This window comes from Bactrocera oleae, chromosome X (assembly GCF_042242935.1).
Source record: "Bactrocera oleae isolate idBacOlea1 chromosome X, idBacOlea1, whole genome shotgun sequence".
NCBI lineage: Eukaryota > Metazoa > Arthropoda > Insecta > Diptera > Tephritidae > Bactrocera > Bactrocera oleae.
Genome location: NC_091541.1, coordinates 28,416,790 through 28,440,933, shown reverse-complemented (window position 1 = coordinate 28,440,933; position 24,144 = coordinate 28,416,790). Strand labels below are relative to the sequence as shown.

Below are 24,144 nucleotides of genomic sequence, written 5' to 3'. Positions count from 1 at the left end.
TTTATTAAAATTAACGAAAATATATATGATGTATACATTGTAAATTCAAAAAATACACCGCATGTTTTTTATTATAATCTTAGGTTGAAATTAAATTTAAAAACAACAAAAAAAACCAAAAAAAACTAGTTAGCGTATACATGATTTTCTTGAAATGACACCGCTCGTTGGTTTACAAAATACTCTGCCAAAAAGTCCCTTAAACGCAATGAGCTATTAGTATTACAATAGATGCATGCGTCGAGATGTATTTATTGAAAGTAATGCACCTCCAACTCTTCACGCCATTCTGCTTGCAGTATTCCGTGCTCTGCGCTGTCTGTGTCTACAAATATGTCTGGACAATACCAACGATTATGATCATTCAGAATTACAAATTGTGCAGAACCCAGCACCAAAGCAAGTTTTTATTACTCGAAGAGCTCGTGAAAACTGGTAAATTGCTTTTTTTCGTGGTAGCTGTAAGCCGGGATAAGGTCGCATTAAGTTTTCCTTCAATGGAAACGCTGCGTTAACTACAAAAAATGTGGAAAATGTGCTGTGGATTCATTCCATAAAGGAGTTCTTGATGGTAGTGGCAATCTGTTTCCCAGGAGTGCTTTCCCAAACGTAATTTGCTGAAAAATGCCTTGAAATAAAATTAAAATAAGTAAATATTAAAATGTTTTAAATCATTTAGTGTTACCTCCGTCACTTTGTCCGGCATAGCTACCAATGCTGTCAGATGTAAACGTATACCTAGCATCACAGGCTGCCATTAAAACTATACTATAGAACCTTGTATAGTTATAAAACAACGTGCCTGAGTTTTGTTGACGAATAATAGCTATATGCTTCCCGTCAATCACTCCAACACGATTTGGTAGATTCCATAGTTTTAAAAAATCAGCAGCAATGTGCTTGTATTGTGTGGTAGTCGGCTCACTAGGGTATATTGTGGACAATTTTGACCAAAGTATTTCGAACGTTTCAAGTACGATATTCCGCACTCTTGTTTTGTCTAATTTATGCATAGAGGCAACAAGTTCAAAAGGAGTTCCGTGAAAGAGGTACCTACAACATAAATTAAAAATATATGTGAATAAAAGTTAGTGTGCGTGTGTATGTCACTGAACTTCTCCTAGACTTCATTCTTTATAGAACGTGAGTTTTCGTAATAAAGTTGAACGATTTGTTAACGTTGTTCAGATCTAGGTCTTTCCATGATGAAATGCCAAAGAATATTATACAAAGTACCTCTAGTTGGAAATTCATGTCGTTGTATATTGTAGAATAAACTTTTTTATTTGACAAGATACCATCATAAAATTTGGCATGGATTATTGGCTAAAGCCACGGTACAATTTACGAAGAAACTGTTTAGATCCGACCGCTATAGCATATAGCTGCCATACAAACTGACCGATGACAATTAAGTATGCATCCGCTCTGATCTCTTCATTGAGTAGTGAAGCCTGCTCCGCTTCATGTGTCAATTTAATCGGCAAATAATGTTTGTTTTTTTCAACCTCAATGTAATACTCCATTAGACTTAGCTCGCCTTGTCTAATCATTTCAAGTCCTTGCCACAGAAAGCGTAGCAAGGTTTAGTCTGCATACGAGCAATCTATTCCAGCAATGGTTACTTCAAAATTAAGGACTGTATTGTGGGATACTAACACTGCTATGGCCGCTCCTCTGATTTTCTTTCTAATGGTCGTTACCGCCTGGTAATATAATATGTGCAGTTGCCATTAACTTCAGGGATTGATTTAATTATATCGAGTGAGATGTTACTATAAACCTCTATTTGTGGTGTTTCAATCCATAAGTGTTTAACTTTCGCTTTCAATTCTTTGAGTTCGGAATCTCTATTCTTGCTGCGCAAAAGCTTGGTTGACAGCTCTCCGGACTAACTCTATTCCTAACTACTATATCCCACATAATTCCAGTATCGTATATTATATTGTGATGAACACGGATGATAGAACAAAATCGAATCGACGATAAATTGACAGAATCAGCTAGACAGCGAATTCGTAGTTTTGTTAAAGATCTACTATATGAGGGCTGCCTAGTTCTGCAGCAAACACAGTTCTAGTTATAGTGTTGCCGTGTAAAGAGCAATTGAGATATAGCATAGCCAATAAATTGTTACTTTTATTTAACAATCCAGTAAAACAAAGTAGAAGCTTTATCGAAATCCCTTACAATTGGTGTCAGAAGTGGGATTGTCAAATAAACTCCCAAAAAAAGAATTGTTTGAAAATAGCTAAATTTACTGATCTAAAAATTTCACAACTGAAAAAGTAGTTGGAGCAAAGTGATTTGGCGACAAATCGATTTAAAACTGGATTACAATCACGGTTGCGACAGGCCATGGAGGCGCAAAATATTATTATTGAGGAGTAAGTCTTTCAATTGGAATTAGGGAAAGACACAACAGAGATAGAAGAAAAGGAGATGTCAACGCAAATATTGACACAGTTTAAAGAGCAGGTTGCTTGTACGACCCTACGAATTTCGCAGGTAGAAACGTGGTTGTCAACGCAGTTGAAAGAGCAGTTTGCAGGGAAAGATGCATGTATATCAGCACACATCGGCAGCGAAAGAGTTGACTTATGGCACTTATGGTGTGAACCTGTCAAAGGGTCCTCAGTGTCGGAAGAGCAAGAAGCTTGTATATCAGAAAAGTGTTCTTACAGTCGGGAGAGCACGATGGGTGTATTGATTGATTGATTAATTTTGAGGTATGCACCGCGACCTACGGTCTATTGTGCCCTCCCCTAAGTCATATCGTGTCGTCTAGGCCCAGCATATTGATAAATTCCAAAATTCTGCTGGGTGCTAGTGAGGCGATACAATCCCTGTGTGGAAACATGGATCCCAGGGCCTTGATTCTGCGTCTGCAGACTGCTGTGCAGTTCATCAGCAGATGTTCGGGGGTTTCCGGCTCTATGTCGCAGAACCGGCAGTTTGCAGAAGAGGCTATGCCCATGTTAAAGAGATGCTTCTTGAGCCTGCAGTGGCCGGTGTAGAACGCTACCAGTAGCCGGAATTTGTTTCTTGGGAGATTAATTATGGCATTGAACCGCTTGAGGTCGTAACCCCCCATTAGCAGTCTGGCATGGTGCATGCCCTGGAGTTGTTGCCAGTGTATCTCCCTGTCTGATCTTTCCTCCCTGCGGAGGAACTCTTTGATGGTATGTGGACCAACCGCTAAGTATGGTTCCGGCCCTACCATTCTTGTAGAGGCTGCAGAGCGAGCTAACTCGTCGGCTAGTTCGTTCCCAGCTATACCCCTATGGCCGGGCACCCAAATAAGGTGCACTCGGTTGTGCTCAGATAGGCTGTTCAGCCGTTCTATGCACTCCATCACTAGGAGAGATCTGACCTCATAGGCATTGATCGCTCTTAGTGCCGACTGACTATCGCTGAGTATAGCGATACTTTTATTGCGATAGTTGCGTTGGAGGTTTATCTCTACACACCGACTTATAGCATAGACCTCGGCTTGGAAAATGCTCGGGAAACTTCCCATGGGAATTTTGTGCTTGGCCCAGCGACACCTGCACCAATCCCCTCCTCCGTTTTCGACCCGTCGGTGTACCACTTGATAGTGCTTTCCCTTAGCAGCAGGTCCAGTGATGAATCATTCCATTCAGACTTGCTGCCAAGGGTAACTTTGAACTTCTTGGTGAAGTTTACTACTTTGGTAATGCTGTCCCTTGGGAGAAGGGCTAGTGGTATTTCCTCACTTAGCGCCTTCATCTGCTGGGAGGAGATTACCTTCCCTTTGCCAACCCCCTCTGATGTCATTTGGAGTAGAGTCCGTTTGGCTGTCTGTTTGATTACCAGGTGTAGCGGTGAAAGTTCTAGCATGACTTCTAGTGCTGCGGTCGGACACGTTCGCTTTTCTCCCGACGCGCAGATGCAGGCAAGTCTTTGCAGCTTCGACAGTTTGAGTCCTACCGAAGTCTGCGATGCTTTACAAACCCACGATACCGCTCCATACGTGATAATCGGTCTCGGGATCATGGTGTACATCCACCTGATAGTCCTTGGGGAGCACCCCCAAGATTTTCCAGCAAGTCGGTTGCACACCATGAGTGCTTTTGTAGCTTTGGTTAGGGTCTGGTCCGCATGCTGCTTCCAGCGTAGAGTGGAATCCAGCGTGAGGCGCAGATACTTGACCGTGCTGGCCATCTCCACCACTCTGCCGTCAAGGGATATATTTCTGAGGCCGGGCAGTGACCTCCGTCTGGTGAAGGGAATGATTGTAGTTTTAGAGGGATTGATGTTTAAGCCAACTCCACTACACCATCCCTTTGCCAGTCCCAGTCCCTTCTGTACGATATCGCAGAGTGTGTCTTCGAATTTTCCCCTAGCTAAGATAAAAATGTCATCCGCATATCCCTGACAGCGGATTCCATTGCTAGTCAGCCGCTCAAGGAGATGGTCCACAACTAGGCTCCAAAGTAGGGGGGATAGCACTCCACCCTGTGGGCAACCTCTTGTTGTGCCCAGACGAATTTTGCTGTCTCCTACTGCGGTTTCCGCTACCCTAGTGCGCAGTACGGCTGCAATCCATCTGCGCACTGGTTCTGCCACACTCCTTTTCTCCAGTGCTCTTGACACGCTTTCATGAGACGTATTGTCAAAGGCACCTTCGATGTCAAGGAAGGCGCAGAACATCACCTCGCCCCCATCTAACGAATTCTGGATCTCTGAGGTTAGCTGGTACAGAGCAGTGTTTGTTGATCTGCCTGCTCTGTAAGCATGTTGCTTCGCATGAAGCGGTGAAGCCTTCAGCACCTTCGATCAAATTTCGTGGACTATGATCTTTTCCATACTTTTAATAAGAAGGAAGTAAGACTGATTGGCCTAAATGATTTCGCCAATGAGTAGTCCTCCCTTCCTACTTTGGGTATGAAGATCACCTTTGCAGTGCGCCATGGTTCTGGGATATATGCCTGCGCTAGGCTATCCCTCATCAGCCGAACAAGGTGGGGCAGTAGCACCTGCTCCCCCTGTTGCAGAAAAGCTGGAAGGATACCATCCGCACGCGGGGACTTATATTTTTCAAAGGAGGCCAAAGCCGACTTGATGGAGTCTGCAGCGAAGAGCTGTTTTGCGACTATCTAGTCCAAGCGTGATGGCCTTCGTTCGACCATAGGTCGGATCAGGTCTTCTTGAATCATCTCCAGGAAATGCGCAAGTAGAAGAGTCCCATCAGATCTTTTAATCGCTAGTGCTGTGTCCGTCTTACCTCTAGCCAGAGCCTTATGCAGCTTTGCTGCCTCTGGGGTTGAGGAGACGCTTTCACCGACCTTCCTGAAGCTCTTCTGCTTTGCGGTCCTAATCTCCTTATTATAAGCAGTTAGGCTGCATCTGTAATCCTCCCAGTTTCCGGTGCGCTTAGCCTTATTGAATAGCTTGCGTACCGTTTTTCTTAGTACTGAGAGCTTACTAGACCACCAGGAGCAGTTACGGATCTTGGTGGTTGTCTTTAGGGGACAGCTGCTGTGATATGCCTCTATAATGGATTGGTTTAGGGCAGACAGTCTGCTTTCAAACCCAGAAGCCGTTGCACTCCTATCCAGCTGCTCCCTACTACTGACATTTGCTACAAGTGAGTCCCTAAAATCGGCCCAGTCCGTGTTCCTAGGGATACGCTTGGGAGGGAGTTGTTTGACCTCCATCCCCAGTGCGAATCTTATAATACAGTGATCCGACATGGAGGGTTCTGATGACACCCTCCATTGTGAGATCAGCCCTGTCTCAGACTCGTTACTGAGAGTGATGTCAAGCACCTCCCTTCTAACACTAGTTAGAAAGGTGGGTTCGCACCACACGTTTGCAATACTTAAATTCTTACTAGCTATAAACTCAATTAGATACTCACCCCGTGTGTTGCAGTCCGTGCTGCCCCATTCGATGTGGTGGGCATTAGCGTCACATCCCATGATGAGGGGCAGCTTGTTCCTCCTGCATTACTCTACCAGGTTGCCGACTGCCTCTGGGGGTGCTGTCGGAGTCTCAACCGAAAAATAGGCCGCTGCCAAGACGAAGTCTACCCCTTCGTCGTTCCTTGCTTGCACAGCGACCAGGTCCTGTGTTAGGAACTCTGAAATACAAAAGAAATCAATACCGTTCCTAAGTACTATGCAGGTTCTAGGTCTCTCACTAGAGAGATCCCAGATTACCTTATTTGACTCCTTTTTGAGGCCCCTAACCTCTCCTTTATTGACCCATGGCTCCTGGATCAGTAGTATGCCCAGTCCATCCATTGTGAACCTGCTTGAGATAACCGCCGAGGCCGACGCCGCGTGGAGCAGGTTCACCTGGGCAACTTCTATTCGCGGACCCACTACAGGATCGGCTCCATGAGGAACTGGTCCTCATTCTCACCGTCCTCCGCGATGTCTCCCGCCAGGTTCGTGAGCCCCTCCAGAAGCTCCTGAGTGGAGGGTAGCGCCCCCCCTTGCTCGCCCGTCTTCTCGGAGGGGACCTTCACCAATGTCTCGGCAGTTGCCGCCTGCTTTGACGTGCTTGCGCAGGGATGAGTCGCAACCTCATCCACCTGCATTTTTTCCCCTGCATCGCACATGGTGGTCGGCTTAGGCCTAAATGGCCTAAGGACCACCGAGCTGAACCTGTAGTTCAGACGGAAGCTCACCTTCCTGACGAATTTGTACGATTCGTCATCTATGGAGAGGTTGAGCCTCCACCCTGAATCCTCTTCAGTGCTGCTGGTCACCCGCCATGCCGATGTATTGAGGCCATCGTTCTGGTTGCGGATGAGCCCTAGAGCAAATTCGTAAGGCTTGCCTGCGCATCTGGGGAGGAATACCGTCATGCTATGCATGGGCGGAATTTCGTCCCCCTTTTTCGCGCAGAGGATGGGTCCATTCCAGCCTGCCAGCTTGGGAGCGATCTCCCGCAGCCAACAAGCCGACCTTTCATCCTTGCAGTCTACCTGCAATATGCCTCCCTTGAAGTAGACCCCATGGAAGGAGGCTTTGTATCCAGACCCCCTGAATACCTCCTCCATGAGCAAATCTTGGAGCACGGTGAGCTCCTCCGACCCCAGCGTCTCCGCCGGGTAGTTCAGCGGCAGCACCGCCATACGAATGCCTTTGAGGGCATCCGCATACCTGCGCTGTCCCTCCGCTACCCGGGGGGGATTAGGGGCGGAGCGGTTGCCACCAGTCGCATGAGCCACGTTGCCCCTCTGCCGCTTGGTGTTGGGCGGCTCCTGTGGCGTCAGCTGTCCACTTTTTCGCTTCGCCGCTTGGGTGGTCGAGGGAGCTGCCCTTTCGCAACCTCGGCCTGCGGGCTGAGTTGCGTTTACTGGGCAGTGGCCTCGATTGTTGCCATTGCGTTTCCTAGTGGCCGCAGTATTTCCACCCTTTTGTTTACCGGAAGCCGGGGAAGTGCTGTCACCTCTCACCCTGTTCCGCGCTAGGTCTTCTGCTACCTCCGGAGTTCTTCCCTCCTGGAGGTGCCTCAGGTACCACTTCAGGCTGGCACCGCTCATACCTTTTCTCCTGGGATCGTCCTGTCCTCCCGGACATCCCGTTGGTGGCAGGGGGGGTAGTCTGCCTCCCCTCTTCCTTTTCCGTTTAAGAGCCCCTCCGGAGGTCGCCCGTTGCGACTCCTCTACATCCGAGCAGTTGCTCCTGCTCGAGAGAGTCTCCGTGGGGTTCTCTCTTGTTTTTTCCGCAGCGGCCGCAGTCGAAATCGCCTGCTGAACGCCGCTGCACGAGGGCATGTCATCGTCGTCGTCCCTGGCATGCTCCTCGAACAGCGCTCGCTCCTCTGGCGAAAGGGCGTCCAGGAAGCTGAACTTTCGTTTAGCCCCTGATTCGCCCTTACCTGCACCGCTGCCCTTGTCGTTGCCGTTTTCCGTAGTCGTTAGCTGTTGTTGTTGCCGAGATCCGTTTGTTTTTGTTGTTGTTTCTTTTTTGTTTTTGTTGTTCATCTTGTTCGTACGACCCTTGGCTCGACGAGGCGAGCCGTCGGGTCAGCTTTTTTGTATGGGGAACAAAGAGTCCGCCGCGCCAGAGCCCCTTGACGCGGTAAGGCCACCGTTACTTCCCAATGCGGCCCGGTGTTGGGAAGGCTCCGTTAGAATACAGCCGAATTTACCTCCTGGCTGCAAATCATCCAATGGGCACGGGAGTCGCATAACACCCTGGATTAGGAGGTGGCAGCTCTTGGTTGTCGCACGCATACGGCCTCTGACAACCAGTGTGAGGGTGCAAGCACCGCTCGCACCAGTTGGGAGATGCCGAGGATGCCTTGCGACTTAAGCCCCTGCACCACGGCAAGGTGCCTGCCATTCGCAGAGGTGTATACCAGCACAGGTCGAAGAGCAGGATAAAACTAAACCTGAAGCGGATGACTCTTTGCAAGAAGGTCCAGAGTTGGAAGGTGTAATGAATAAAGCGAAGTTGAACCAATGTACAACGAGTGGAGAAATAAATTCAGAAAGCTCAGCTGTGGGGCTGCTTGCATCGAGTATGGAAAAGCGAAGATGAGCAAAGATCTCGAGCCCTTCTGGTTGTTCCGAAGGTTAGAATTCCTGAAGTACCTAACGTGCTGTACAAAAGTCCAAGTGAAGGGCACTTGATTGAGGGATCAGAAAAACAATGGAGACATTAAAGAACAGCTTTTATTTGACTGGCTGTCTTCAATCAGCTATATGGAAGATTGCGAAATGTGCTGAGTGCATTGTAGCTAAAGGGTCAAAGTCCAGGAGTCATGGCCAGATGAAACAGTACAATTGGGTGCGCTAGTTGAGCGAATTGGTGTGGATAAAGATGGTCTGTTTTCATCAATAAATTAGGAAATAGTTATGTTTTCGTAGTCAAGGGCCATTTCAACGAATGGCCAGAAGTATACCCAATTCCTAATCAAGAGGATGAACCAGTGGCGGACGCATTCATCAACAAGTGGGTAACGAGATTCGGGGTTCCAATGGAGTTAAGTTCTGATCAAGAATGGAATCTTAGGTCAGCTTTAAGATGATGTAACAGAAACTGAGTATCGTAGAATAAACGGATGGAATTAACTCCAAGAAGAGAAGGACGGCTAAGAAAGTTAGCACCAGTCTAGAAGACGGGATGATAGACAAAAGAGCTTTGTGTTTGAAATTAAAGTTTATATTTTCGAAAACAATTTCTAAGATTTATTTTATACGTTAACGAAAAAGTAAATGTCTTTTTTTGTGTGTCTGTGTTTTTTCTAAGATTAATTATTACTAAGGTAAAAAGTGCACTATCCAAAGTAGTAATCTATTGTATTTCTGAAAACAATTTCTAAAATTTATTTTATAGATTAACGAAAACGTAAATGTCTTTTTATGTTGTCTATGATTTTTTAAAAATTTATTACCAAGGTTAAAAGTGCTGAAGCAATTGTTTCTGCATCTCCAAATCAGATACGCATATTATTTGCTATCATCATTTCGACATGCTTCCCATCGAACCCACGTTACCTGTGGAACAAATACAAAGATAACATCTCAGAAGACATTTTACATCGAATTCGTGTCAGCACAAGAAATCCCGATATTGACGCGAATGAGGAGATGCATAACCAGGCTTTGCTCTTGATCGAAGATATCTGTTACCTCATTTGCGGCAGTTTTTTAGTCAGGTTAGGAATGCCAGCGCCCGATCACGGAATGAATGACGCATTTAATAGAGAATTGAAACGTGAAGTAAATACAATCAGTTCGAACGAATGTACTACTGTTGAGTCCTAAACAGAGAGAAGTCTATGATACATTGATTAATGCAATTGATGATGGAAACGGTGGCTTATTTTTTCTGGATGCCCCTGGCGGAAATGGAAAGACATTCCTCATGTCCTCAGTTGCTTCTTCTGGAATTGCGGACACATTGTTAGACGGATGCCATACGGTTCACTCAGCGTTAAAATTGCCATTAAACCTTCAAACTAGTGAATAATCGACATGTAACCTTTCGAAACACTCCGCAATGACCAAAGTTTCAGTAGTATCAAAAATCATAATATGGGACGAATGCACAATGATGCACAAACGCGCATTGGAAGCTCTTGAACGAACATTAAAAGATCTAGGCAATGACTCGAGATGTTTTGGTGGTGCAATGATTTTACTATCTGGCGATTTCCGACAAACACTACTAGTCATTCCAAGATCTACTGCTGCCGACGAAATCAACGCTTTCCTCAAAGCATCAAATCTGTGGCGATATGCAAAGAAACTTCAACTGTCAGTAAATATGAGAGTTGCATTCTCCAAGTAATTGCTAACTATCGGTAATGGCCGTGTTCCTGTTGACGAATCCGTCGGATTGATTTCGTTTCCTCCAAATTTTTACAATTTCGTCTCATCGAAAGACGAGCTTATCAACACAGTATTCTCAGATATTATTGCTAACCACAAAAATACTAAACGGTTAAGTGAGCGAGCAATTTTGGCGGCTAAAAATAAAAATGTGTCAAGCTGACCTAAATATTATAATTCAGAATCAAATCGTAGGTACTCTGTATTCTTTCAAATCTATCGACTGCGTAACGAACGAAGATGAAGTCACTAATTATCCAACTGAATTTTTAAGCTCCTTGGATGTGCCTGGTTTACCACCACACAATTGGCAACTGAAGGTTGGCTCGGTAGTCATCATGCTTAGAAATTTAAACCAACCAAAACTGTGCAATGGAACACGTTTGGTGATAAGAAAACTGATGAGCAATGTGATTCACGCATTACTCAAAGGAAAATTTAAAAATGAGGAAGTTCTTATTCTAAGGGTTCCGATGATCCCAACGGATATGCCCTTTGAATGCCATGACGATTAACAAATCACAGGGCCAATCATGGTCTATTTGTCTCCTCAATATAGAAAATGCATGTTTTTCTCATGGTCAGTTGTACGTGGCATGTTCACGTGTCGGTAAACCATACGCTTTATTTGTTCATGCGCCTGACAAAAAAACAAAGAATGTCGTTTACTACAAGGTGCTTGAATGAACAGAGTTAATCCGAGTGCATCACATGCTACACAACATACTATAATTCAATCTTTTTTTTTCTGGCACGTGTTTGAAGTACATAATTTTTATTTGTATTCTTTTTCTGTATGTATTGTTGATCATAATAAAATAATTTTATATATCTATCTATGTTCATATTTATTTTGTATCATTGTATTACGTTCATCAAAGCCTAAATTAGTTCAGCTAAAAGGTAACACGACATTAATTGACTGTTAGGCGGTACGAAGTTCGTAGTATATATATGTATAAATTCATGAATGTAACGAAATATTCATATTCCCGACAATTTCATGGCATTGGTTTGCAAAACTATGAGATCAGATGCCGTTCCAGGTCGAAAAGTTAAAGTGAGGTAGTAGAGAAGTGTGAGTGTATTGCAACTTGAAAGTAATTTCTTAATTGGGTACGGAACACGAAGAATTGAAGTTGACAACGTTTTGGGGCGTTAAATTGATTTGTGGTCACACATGCTAGTAAATCGTTGGCAGTAAAGAATACGAATTATTACTGCCAATCCTAAAAAAAAGCAACAGCTGTAAATCACTGTCAAAAGTTCCTCATGCCCATACATTTTATATGGTGCATACCTAAATAGCGCGGCGGCAACGCTGAGTGGTTAAAAATCCGATTTTGACAGCGCGTTACGAAGTAAAGTTGGCTGCAGAAAACGAAAAAATTGTGCATTGTCTGCAAAATTTCTGGATTTCTAATGCTTGTTCAAATGGATGTAAGTATTATTAATAAATTAATTCGCTTGATATTTCATTCCTTTTGTACTTATTTTAGAAAATGATAATTTGATATAAAATGCCGCTTAATTTAGGGATGCCGTGTCGGCGTTAACGCAGAGCGGTAAAAAATGCTCGGCTCAAGGTTTTTATTTAGGTATGCCAGTTGCCGAAAATTCAAACTGGAATAAAACATTCTAAGGTGTCATACCTGCAAGTGCAAGTTCATTTCACAATTTTTTTCACGGGCGAAGGTACTTGCACTTACATATACCATAAAATCTGATTCAGCTTTCGTTGGTTCAATGCCCTTTTTTTCAAGTTCCTTATCTTTGGTAATTAATCGTGTTTTGGCAACTTCTTGGATAAAAAACTACACAAAAAGGACAAAATTAGGGGATTCTTTCTTGGTTGAAATACATACCTATATATATATTTTGTTTAAAAATAGTCTGCATTGATTTAACCAATGTTGCACATAATGCACCTTAGGATGTAGTATTTCATTTTTATACTCATACTATTCACAACTCCGTATTATCATGTTCCCACCAAAAATTTTAAGTGATAAGATTATATTTATGCCTCGGCAGTTTCACTCCACACTACTCTCCATTTTTATACTCTCGCAACCTGTTGCTACAGAGTATAATAGTTTTGTTCACCTAACGGTTGTTTGTATCACCTAAAACTAATCGAGTTAGATATAGGGTTATATATATATATAAATGATCAGGATGAAGAGACGAGTTGAAATCCGGGTAACTGTCTGTCCGTCCGTCCGTGCAAGCTCTAACTGGAGTAAAAATTGAGATATCTTTATGAAATTTGGTAGACATGTTCTTGGTACCAGGAGACGGTTGGTATTGCAGATGGGCGTAATCGGACCACTGCCACGCCCACAAAACGCCATTATTCAAAAACAAATAAATTGGCATAACTAAGCTCCACAACAAGATATAAGACTCTTATTTGGTATACAGGATCACAATAGGGAGGGGCATCTGCAGTTAAAATTTTTTTTAAGTGGGCGTGGCCCCGCCCCTAATAGGTTAATGTGCATATCTCCTAAACCGCTGATGATATAATAACAAAATTCACTGGAAGCAAATGTTTTTAGAACCTCTACCTACAGTGTGAAAATGGGTGACATCGGGTGGCAGCTCCGCCCACTCCCCATATAACGGTACTGTTAAAAACTACTAAAAGCGCGATAAATCAAGCATTAAACACGCCAGAGACATTAAATTTTATCTCTGGGATGGTATGAGATGACTTTATAGGAACCGCGTTCAAAATTAGACAGTGGGCGTGGCACAGAAAATGGGTTAAATCGGACTACAACCACGCCTATTTCCCATATAACACCATTTTAAATTCCATCTGATTCTTTCACTTTCCCCTATGCATATCAATCAAGCAACAATGATTATATCGGGGTAAAACTTCGTTTAAAGTATGCCACCTTGTGACCAAAAATTGTCTAAATCGAACCAAAACTGTTCAAGCCCCTAAGTACTAAATATGTGGACCCCAGTGCCTATAGTTGACCTTCTACCGAAAATATCACTGACTTTGATTTTGCGAGTGTATAAAATGTTCGGTTACATCCGAACTTAGCTCTTCCTTACTTGTTTTATACTATTTTCTGTATTTTTTTTTTCTTTGACAGTTTGTACTGTCTAATCTACTCAACAGCCTGGCCTGAATCTCGTGGATTAAGTATCGGTGTGAACATGGTGTAATGTTGGTAAGAGCTAAAGCGCAATGTGATTGGTATTGCCGCAGCTTCGTGGCGTTAAACGCAATTCCCATGTGTTTAAATAAGGGATATGCTTATTCCGACAATGAAATTCAAGTAAAGATACACAATTTGATCAATAACTACAGGTAACTTCATATAATATGCATATTTATTTATATATAAAAAAGTCTTTAAAAAATTAACCTATTTACAGAGATGAAAAGAAATCAGTGGGTCCTTCTGGTGGCAGCCCGTCGACTTGGTAATACTATAGAAAAATTAATGGTATTCTCAGAGGCTATAAAAGTTTTAATTTGGAAACCTTGGTGGGGAAAGCACAGGTTAGTGAAACAAGACAGAACTTTGAAAAGTTTGTATTTATTTTTGTAAATTAATTTATTACAGTTCACGAAGTTGTGGAAGATTATGAATCATCGTTTAAAAGCTCTTCGCTGATTGGAATCGATTCCCAGGAAGAATTGTCGCTTCCAAAGGATGAGGCCTGCAAAGAAAAAGAAAAAAACAAATGTATCAGTGAACATTCAAAATGAATTTTTGGAGGAATTCCGGGTGGCAAATAGAAGAATAGCGACAGAAATTGAAGCAATTAAAGAGGATGGCAAGGAGGTCCTGCAAATTGAAGGAGAGAGAAATACCATCTTCGAAAAATTTCTGGAAGCATTAGGCCTTTTTGTGGCCTTTTCCACCGATATATCTCTAAAAACATGCGATTTGTGATTAACACCACGAAGCTGCTCTAGTCCAAGGGAAGTTCAACTTCTTTCTAATAAACTAAGAAATTCACTATTTAAATTTTAAGTTTTTAAGTTTAAGTATTTTGTTTTGTTAATGAATTCAACTTGTTTCGTTGTTGAGATAAAATTGATTTACAGTAAATAATAAAATAACAAAAAATTAACTGAATGTAAATGAAAAATTTAACTGATATAAGAAATTAAACTTACATAGAAATAGAGCTATTGATTTTCTGATGTTCTCTGCATTATTGTCATTAGTTCCTGAAATTAATAACGGATCTGGTTGCTCTCGTGTGCAAGCGCTTTCGAAATTTGTTTGCATTTGCAACCATTTCATTTAAAAATTATGCAAGATGCAAGAACATTTTATTATTGTTATTGCGTTTTTAATATCGTTGTCAATTCATTTTCCTATCTTTCTAAACTTGCTTTCAGATGTTCAAATGCGGTCTCCACAACCCTTCCAGATTTAGATAAGTGGTAATTGAAAATAAACTCGTGATCCTCAGTGGCAGGATTATAGGGATAGGGCTTCATTAGAAACGGAGTATAGCGAAATGCTGAGTCCCCAAGAACATCAATGGGAACTTTAGTGTCACACATTTTTTTTGCATTCTCTTTAAGCAGAGGGTTTTGCAAAATTCTTTTCAAGCGATTTTTCAAATATTGGAGAATTGGTTTGTGATATAAAAAATATGAAATGAAAACTCGTCATTGTAAACTATTTAAATATCTTGAGAAAATTACATCTATTGTCGTACCTGATCTGGTTGTTGCGTCTTTGGGAGAATTCTTCATTTTTAAATTAAATTAACTAATCTAAAATTTGTACAAGTTGTTAAGGTTCTTCCAGAGCAAAATTGACATTAATTAAACTTCTTAAAATCATTGGCATGGTGTGCAAATCTGGTCCTAATTCTGCTACACTAGAGGGAGTATATGCCAATAATGTTCTATGTATGAATTTTATTATATCGTTAATTCTCTGGTTCGGAGTGATGTAGAGAACAATCATTGCCACACTCTGTCCGCTTTCTATGACAATTTTGGCCGCACAAATATCTCCAACTGCAGCAGCATTCACAGCCAACCAGTTAATTTGTTGTAAATTCATATCCATATGTGGAGTGACAATATTTATTCTGTCAGTGGAGTTATGGTAGACAGTTACCCCACCATCTCTTACATTGGGACGTTTGAAATGGACGACACAATCGAAGTTCGGCACATCCACAGCTTCTTCATTATTTATCCATGTTTCCGACAATAATAAAGTATTCGCTCGTGTTCGTCAAGTCTACTGCGTGAACCCGTAAAGAATTAACATTATTATTAACATTTCCTGTCGCTTTTTCGTTTCATTCGATAAGCGAAGCTATTTTTTTTCAAAAGGAATATATTGCCTGTATCTCGTATTACGTTTGCCAATGTTTTTGAACTCATTACACAAAATTATGAATGATTCCCGACTCATCCCGAAGCTTTCCTAGAAAATTTGGTCACTATTGCAAGCAACGTCGAGCTCCTAAAAATTACTGTACCTTTCCTACAATACAACATCAAGCAGATAAGTTCTTTTGGAAATTTAATAAAAAGTGATGTAATTGTTTACGTGTTTCCACACACGATTTGGTCTATTATTATTTAATACAAAATGCAATAACGCATTTTCAATCTGTGTTGTCGTCTTTTCCGTATTCTTGCCAACTTTTTATTTCTGGCAACAATCTGCGCAATTAAGTATACAATCGCCTTCTCTGTTTCTTCCATATCTTTAAAATTTATAATTTTTCCGGTCTTTTTTTTTTGTTTTCAACGCTTTTATTAATATTATATTTCGCTTCACCAAGAAGAGAACAAATTCAACACATTTGTCATCTGATAATCTCATTTGATGTTTTTGAATAATATTCTTTCCACAAATGGGCATGTTTATGTGTTTATGATTATATGAATGCTTGTTGTGTATGTAAACTATTTTGCTTTTTACTGGCAGCATGTGTAAAAAGTTTACAGTGTTTGGAATTTTCTTGTTAGATAGAAAAGTCCCTGCAGCCCAACTAGCGGTTAAATTACCAGTTATTTACCCAAAAGCGCTACGAGATATCAGTCCTTTTCTTATGCACTGGCGCTATGCCTTGCACAGCGTTTACAGACGTACTAGTCTCCGCGTCAATTTTTTGAATTAAATTGATTGTATTGTATACTGTTATGGCCCATTCACATACAACTTTCTTCGTTTTTTACTTAATAATTCATATTTTAACAACAAAGCGAAGAAAGGAAAGGGTATGTCAGAATGCTACTCCTTAATAGTAATGGCGACTGTTGCTTGGCAAAGCGTAAAAAAATGAGAGCTGCCCAACATTTTTCTTCGCTTTGCTGCGTATCGCTTTGATGTAAACGTAGTCATACAAAAGTACATCTCGCACGTGTTGGCGTCCAGCTAGAATAATGCACATATTGTCCTTAATAAATTAATAGAGAGGTGGAATGGGTAGAAATAGATGAGTTGAAAAAAGGCATTTCGTTGTACGAAAGCTACTTTAGGATATATTACAGATTTTTTGCTTTTTTCAACTTGTTCTGCTCTATATCTATTATTGTATAAATCTACAATAATAGCTATTCGAGAGACACAGCCATTTGTAGAAATTTATAATTAGATCTATATCTTGATATCAATCTATATATATAAAATAAAGTCGGGTTTGCTACAACACTTATAACACGAGATCGGCTAGACCAATTTTCATGGTTTTTGGTTCGTTGGATTCCCGCCCCGAATAGATACATCTTAAATACATCTTAGAATACATCTTAAAAATAATGAAAACTCGACGAAAACATAATTATAAAAGATGAATCACTTTCCCTAAATGTTACTTTGTTTCGTACCTGCCAAAAATTTGTTGCCCATCCTGTCAAATACTATAAGTAATGGTTGAAATGCGTTCTCTAAACTATTGTCTCTGTCTCGAAAGTTCAGGTTCTCTTTAAATTTGTTTCCAAAGAGTAAATTTGTTTGTTTTGTGTGGTTTTGTGCGAGTACATATTCAGTATTACTATTCATAATAATGCCGCGTCCTAGCAGATCAAATTTTTCCCAGCGAAGCCGTAATGCAATTAGGCAACGGAACATCGCAGCATTTCTATATGATTGCACCATCGACTACAGCTTGTATCGTTTAGTTAGCATTGGTCCAATGGACGTTGCTTGCCAGAATTGTGGCGTATTGAAATTTGCTGGTGAAACGTCTGTTTTGTGCTGCCTTAGTGGCAAAGTGAAATTGCGTTTATTGGCTCCGCCACCAGAGCCATTGTGTTCCTTACTTTATGGCGAAACACCAGAATCACCACATTTTCTAGCGAACACTCAAAAATACAATGGCTGCTTTCAAATGACTTCATTTGGAGCAGAAATTGTCGAAGAACACGTATATAATCCGACAGTTAAGGTAATTTATGTTAAAGACTTTATTTTCTGTGATGGTAAAAAATTGTTGGAATGTAGTTTGTTAGATTTCTGTATTTGTCTCTAAAACAAAAATTTCATGTTACCATTTGAAAATAAAAGTGATTGTAAATCTAACTATGCCTTTGACTTTACAGATTCAAAGCCAAATTTACCATCGCATTGGATTATTGCAACCTTTTGAAGATGCACAGCATACATTCCTGCAAATATGCTTCATGGGCAATATGGAAGAACAATTTGACCGGCGTCAAGCGATCAACACAGCTATGAAAAGAGCAGTTCTCCAAGATCTGCAGCAACTGCTTCATGAACTTCATGCATTGGTCAGGCTGTTCAAGACAGTATTAGAGCGCATGCCAAGTGATGATTATAAAGTTGTGATCAGAGCAGATATATGACCAGCTGGAACACATGAACGCACATTTAATGCTCCAACAATCGATGAAGTAGCAATCGTGATTGTTGGTGAAAGCTTGGAAACACGTGAGATCGTACTTACACGACGCAATACTAGGCAACTACAAAAAATATATGAAACACACCGTTCATATGACGCATTACAATACCCCCTGATGTTACGATGATGGATATTACTTCAATATCTAAATGATTATTCTATTGAATGGTAAGCATCAATATCATAGTTTTCATTTTAACTTAATATATACATTTTATTCTGCTTGCTTTTGGTACCAAAAAATGGTCACTACTAATTTAGCAGAGAGTAGCTGTAAAAGTTGTTAACCCTATTAGGGGTTGTTGGTTTAGAAAATATTGAACAAAAATTAGTGATCACATTCTGTTTACCCCTTCAAGGAATACAGACAAAGATTTTTTTCTAAAATACAAATACAGTAAGTATTTGTTTCAGATGAGGAACATACCAAGAAGGTTAGTTCGATGAATTATTATGCATATCGTTTGATGATTCGTGAATATTATGACAACTATTTGTTGCGATTTCGTAGACTGCTTCAACAATATTGCGTTGACATGTACGTTAAAATCGAAACGGAGCGCCTGACTTTCATCGGTTGAACCAAGCTAAATTGCGTTCGGAAAAGTATATCCATTTACGCAATGCAATTAGCACAGAAGGAGATGCAGAAAATGTTGGTCGATTGATTATTTTACCGGCGACATACACAGGTAGCCCGCGTCATATGCATGAATATGCGCAAGATGCGCAAGATGCCAAGGATGAAATGATGCGAAACTCTTTGATTCGAGAGAGAGAGCTGTCAAAACCCACCTTTTTTATAACATTTGCTGGGGAATCGCCACAAGGTTTCCATTCGCATTCTGTAATGATCATCTGGAAATAAATAATATACAATTTTCGATTTAATTATGGTTGTATGTATATTAACATTTTAAAACAACATTTTAAAAACAAATTGAAGAAATGCCATCATCTTCAACAAGAACAAAAAAAATCAATCCCGAACGAGTAGAAATTTAAATTAGAAAAATGAATAGCAGTTAATGAAAGCACTCGGATATATGGAACGTTTGGACAAAATGTTGTTAGAGAAATACAGGAATTTCCTGAGGCTTATCAGCTTATGGCGGATATCCAAGTCTTATTAACAAGCCGAAGAATGGTATTGTTACAGAAAATCAGTGAGAAAAAAATGGTTAGCAGAGCATCGACACTGATTCAAAGACATAATTCCAATATTTCAAGTGATGTTTAGAGTTCTTCCGTATCTGATGCTGAGATACTAGAAGACTGCATAATTCCTTAAGTAAAATACCTATATGTATGTAGAAGTCATTGCTTAAAATTTTTTTTTTTTTTGTGTGGTATGCAATGAATTTTGTTTTATGTTTTTTGTGTAAATGCGTATACTTTAGTTTTAAATAAATTAAATAAATCGGTAAGGAAAAATATATTGAAAAACTACAACTAATTGTCTTGATTAAAATTCCCAGGACTTGAAGGGCTCTCCAGTACTTAAAAGCCTTTAAGTAATACACAATTTCATTCAGGGTGTAATAGCTGCTCGCATTACCGTGTCAGTGTTTTTTGAGCCGGTTCTGAACCGATTTATAGAAATTAATATGTACTTTTATTATTTTGTTACAGTATAATTAATTATTCTAAATCTTTACCATTTGGAGTAAGTGTTCAAACTTATTTATATCAATGAATGTAAAGCTGCTGGTATCACTTCATCGTCATCCCAAACCAAATTCTTTAGTAAATAAAATTTACGTAACAAGGTATAACGGTTTCATCCAACATATTTTTGTACATTTTTTATCTTTTTCCATTAAACTAATTTTTTCTTGCAAAACTTTCAAGGATGCAAGAGTTTTAATTTGTTTCCTTGACGACGGCATTTTGAAACTAAAATTGATTATCAAGTTGCATGCAGCCTACGGCACGGCAACATCAGTTTTAACAAGTAGTTTGTGTGATAAACCTTAAATCAAGTTCTTGATTGTGTAACTGCAGCGTAACGAAATATTCATATTCCCGACAGTTACATGGCATTTTTTTGCAAAGCTATGTGATCAGCTGTTTTCACTTGATCGCCAAGTTGCCCCACGACTTGAATGGGAAAATTTAAATCAAGACGGCGTTCAAGTTCGAAAAGTAAAGATCCATTGACATACAACTTGGCTCGCTTTGCATGACGACACAAAGACGACGGCACGACAAGACTGCCCGACAGTCGCCTTGTACATTTTGAAGACGGCAGCGACATATCAAGCAGCTGATGTTTAAATCTCGCTGCTGCCGTACTAAAACCATTCACTTCAATTATATTTAAATGTTCCGTTCAATTGTTATTAAAAATAATATATTAATGCTAGTTTATGCTTCTGTTAGTAAAATAACATTAGATAAGTTAGTGCTTTAAATAATTTTAAATTTCACATATTAGTGGCAACACTACAGCCGGCCGTTGTCATCGGTAAAATTAAAACCAGTTCTAATGCATGACATTTGTTTGCAAAACTATGTGATTAGCTGTTTAAACTTGATCGTCAAGTGAACTTGAATGGAAAAATTTATTTGAATTCGGCTTTCAATGAATGTAGAGATTGGACTGTGTATCTTCAAAACAACACTTATATACGACTATATACTGTGACGAATACGGATGATAGAATAAAGTCGAATCGACGATAAATTGGCAAAAGCAACTAGTTAGCGAATTCGTAGTTGCTAGAATGTTCTTAAAGAGAAGTTTTGTTAAAGTTCTACTATATAAGGACTGCCAGATTGTGCAGAACACACTCTTCTAGTTAGAGTGTTGTCGTGTTAAGAGCAATTGAGAGAAGCAAGAAGTTGTAAGCTCGAATAACGAGCAATGAATGTTAAAATGTTGGAATTATATAGTCATTAAATTGTCAGTAAATGAAAGTGTATAGTCATTAAATTGGAACACGCATATACCACATATTTACAAACATATAATAAGTAAGTAACTTTTTGTCTACTCTACAATTTATTTAGAAACTAAAAATAATTTATATGGCAAAAGAATGTTTGCCGGGTCAACTAGTATAGCTCTCCGAAAGCTCCCCCAGTGGCACTTTTTCAGCAGAGCAGTTGAGAGGAAAATGAGCATCCAGGAGTAGTTTCTACGACTCCCCACTGCTCGTTGTCCAGCCACTATCTGCATTTCTCAGATATTCTAATGGAGTAGGATTTTTCGCAAGAATGCGCCTAAATCGTAAAAGCCTTATGACAACCCTTTACACCGCCGCAAAAAGCACTCCACGAGGCTTTCTTGGCTTTCTTTAACTCAGACGTGAAAATGGTCAGTCCGGCCTCGTACACGGAAATATATTTATGATCGGAGAAGGAGTGGTTGTCTAGGACTCTCCGTTCCAAGATCAAGGAAGCAATTTCTCTAGAGGCTAGCTATGCTAAGACAGCACACAAAAATTATGAGCGATAAAATAAAAGCAAAATACGACAAGGCAATGAACTCTGTGGGTTTGAGAGAAGGAGGTTGGGTATTGTTATATAACCCACAACGAAAGCATGGGCTGTCTCCCAAATTACAAGGTAGTTGTGAAGGATCATACCAAGTAATCAAACGACTCAAATCGCATAGAGACCGTTGAAAGACCTCGGAATAAAATGAAGATAGTTCATCTTGAACGGTTTGCAGCGTTTGGTACTTCAAATATGCCTAAGCTGGACGATCAGACTTAGGTGGCGGGCAGTGTGAGAACCAACTAAATAGCGAAATTCGTAGTTGCCAGAATGTTCGAGTGGCGATGTTTTGGTAACACTCTAAAATTGTGCAGCACAGACAGTTCTAATTAGAGTGCGGCTTAGTAAAGAAATATAAGCGATTACAATACTATAATTTAATTTTAATAGTTTAATCAATCAATCAGTTATCCCCGCCAAATGTCTTCCGTTGTCACTTCTTAAGCAGCAAACATCACGGAGTAGAAGTAAAAATAAGTCGGCTTATTTTATTCCCATTAAGTCACGTTAATTACATTCTCATAGCGAATTTAACATATTTTCTTTTTACATCTCGAAAGCGGCCAAAGCCGTTCACGAATGAATTGTGTAATCGTGCGAATATTTTTGGTGATTTTGCACAAATATTCCTATGCAAAAGTAGCGCGCTATTTTACATCAGATCAATCAAAAATGTATGCCCTGGGGCAGACTGAGTGCTAGTAATAATTTCTTGATAGTTCACCTAATTGTTAGAAGTCTAAATACAAATTTCAACAAATTAGAGTTATTTATTGAACATCTTGTAATAAAACCAGATATTATTGTCTGTACGGAGACTTGGCTCCTTACTTTTTATACTTTTTTTGAAATGATTGATTGTAATATTTTTTATTGTATTATACTTGTATATTAAAAAATCTTTAAAACATGATGTTGAGATAGATGTAATTGATAACGTGAAAATTATCTCAACGACAATAAAATTAAAAGGTAATAAAAATGTAAAAATATCGGGTTTATATAGATGTCACGACATTCCTAAAGACAACTTTATAGATGCAATAACAAAATTTTAAACGTAAACAAGCATGAGAACAATCATTTTCTAGTTAGGGATTTTAACATCAATTTATTAAATTCTGATATTGCTACAAATGAATATTTAAATAATCTATTAGATCGTGGCTATTAACCATATTTCAATGGTGTAACCAGACCTAATGACTCAGGGGTACTTGTATCGATAACATTTTTGTTAAATCAAATATTGAGAAAATCAGATCCTTTACTTATGCTAATGTTTTTACAGATCATTATCCTATTTTTGTTGCTCCTGATTTGTTCCCTATAAAGTCTATGCTTAAAGAAACCAATTTCATTAACCACAATCTTATTAAAGTAAATATTAGTTTATATGATTGGTCTCATATGCTCGATACAAAAGATCCAGAAGCTTTATTAAGCTCCTGACTGAAAATATAAAGAATACTATTGATGTTTTAAGATCCAAAGTAAATAAAACTAAAAACAATAACAAATCGAGGAGTAAATGAATAACTAAAGGTATTATAAAATCATGTAAAACAAAAGAAACTTTATACAGACTATAGAACCTGGATAGAAATAATCTAAAATTAAAATCTGATTATAACGCGTACTGTAAAATACAAAAGTAGTATAAGTACTTGAGAGAACTAACTACGAAAATAAATACAATATGTTAAAAAATGTGGTAATACGTTAACACGAAAATAGGTAAAAAAAACTAAAGTAACGCCAGTACTGGATTATCTTGTATGTAATGATGAAATCATATCCGATCACCAGGTTACAATGCTAACTACACAACCAAGGACGAGGGAGGAAGCAGGTCGAGACCGACCTCTTCAACAGTGGACAGTTCCCTGGGGGGGACATCCTCACCTATGGGGACGAAACCGTTGCCGCTAAAGGTTGAGAAGAAAAATTCCGGGGGTGTCTGGCTTACCGTCACTAGGGGCGGTAAGGCGGGGGGAGTGGGCAGGAATCTGCCGACTGACACCTTAGGCAGGGCGGAAGTGCGCGGCGGAATCGCCAGCACTAGCATAGGAATCTCTGTTAAGTTGATGGGGGGCGCGGGGTCCTCAGCGAACGCTAAGGGTTCCGGAGGGAAGTGCATGACCACAGCTAAAAAGCTAAAGTCGGACCGTCGGCTGGCTGCCAAGATTTTGGAGCGCTATGGTGGCAAGCAGGCTGACCAGAAATCTGATTAGCATGCTAGCACACTTAATTCGGCCAAAAGGGTGCTAAGCGACGTTAATGACGGGAAAGTGGGGCCGAGCGAGCCCCACATCTCGATGATGCGACAGAGGTCGCAGGAGGGGGAATCCTCCCTCGGCAAGAAGCCTCGGGTCGGAGCCGCACTGATGTTCAGCGAAATTGCTAAACTCGCCAGCTCAATAGAGCTTGGGGTGTACGACAGCACC

General features: G+C 40.1%; 1 pseudogene; it reads right to left on the bottom strand.

The window, feature by feature from the left end:
- Positions 1–20: 20 nt before the first annotated feature.
- On the bottom strand, positions 21–5,964 carry LOC118681070 (putative nuclease HARBI1; annotated as a pseudogene).
- Between the last annotated feature and the right edge of the window lie 18,180 nt (positions 5,965–24,144).